Here is a 1,377-nt window from a genome sequence, read left to right on the forward strand (position 1 = left end):
AGACATCCCAGAAAGAAATGAAAGGATCCTGATTCTTGCTACCATCACATGGCTCATTTTTTCTCTCTCATACTCCTTCCCTGCCCCTGTGCCTGTCTGGTGTGTTTAGACCCAGGTTCTCAACCTTTGTCGACTCACGATAAAGGTCAAAGTGGAGTATGTGGAACTACAGAAGGATCTGCCACGGCTGAGTGAATGGGCAACCAAATAGCAGGTGAAATTCAGTATAATTAAGTGTAAAATGATGTACCTGAGTAAAAATAACCCCAACTATACTTATACAGTGATGGGCTTGACATTAGCTTCTACCACACAGGAAAGAGATCCAGGAATCATTGTGGACAGGTTGCTAAAAACATCAGCTCAGAGCTCAGCAGCTGTCAAAAAGGCAAACAAAATGTTAGGGCTCATTAAGAAGGGAATCACAAACAAAACGTATCAGCCTGCCCATTTATAAATCTATGGTGCATCCACACCTTGAATACTGTGCCCAGTTCTCAAAAAAAATATAGAAGGACTTGACAAGGTCCAAAGAAGGGCAACAAGGATGATTAGAAGTATAGAGGGACTACCATAGGAGAGAGACTATAGAGACTTTTCAGTTTAGAAAATACAGGCCTGAGGGCAAGCATGATCAGGCTTTACAAAATACTAAACGGTGAAGAGAAAGTCGATTTACGGTCTCCCGCAATACAAGAAAAAGTATGCATACAATGAAACAAATCGCCAAGACATTGAAAACGGCGGTTTTCAACCTTCTTTTATTTGTGGACCCCTCAAAATATTTTTAGCAGAGGCACAGACCCCCCTGAATGGCAAGCGTGGGTATTTGCACACTTTTGATTGATCACCATTGCCTTTCGCAGACCCCTTAGACCCAGTCTGCAGACCCCCCCCACCAAGGTCGACAGACACGGGTTTCAACCCAGCCGAGGGACGTTTCTTTTCGTCAGAGCTGGGACCTGGTGGAGCCAGGCGTGGGGGAAGCCACGGATTCACCAGGGAACTGGACACCGGCACCCGCCAAGCGAGGAGCAGGGCTCCCTCCACCCGCCCAGGGGAAGAGGGACAGCGGGGGGACATAGCCGGCTCCCTGCTCTCTGCCGCAGGGCTTTAGACGCGTGGGAGCCTGGGCAAGGCAGAGCCGGGAAATGGCAGCTGCACGGTCACGGCGCCGGCTCTGAGGTCCCCGAGCTTTTCCGGCCCCGGCAGAGCAGCTGGGCCGCGGGCAGAAGGCCGGAAGCCCCCGCGAGGCCAGGCCCGGGGTTTCCCTGGGGGAGCGGCCCCGCGGAAGGGCGCCCGGCTGAGTCACTGCCGGCTCCGCCCCGTCTGCGCCTGGCCGCCGCCACAGGGAATCCCCGCGCGGGCCGGGCGGGG

This window comes from Gavialis gangeticus, unplaced genomic scaffold, assembly GCF_001723915.1.
Source record: "Gavialis gangeticus isolate Ggan-Ray unplaced genomic scaffold, GavGan_comp1, whole genome shotgun sequence".
In the NCBI taxonomy this organism is placed as follows: Eukaryota; Metazoa; Chordata; order Crocodylia; family Gavialidae; genus Gavialis; species Gavialis gangeticus.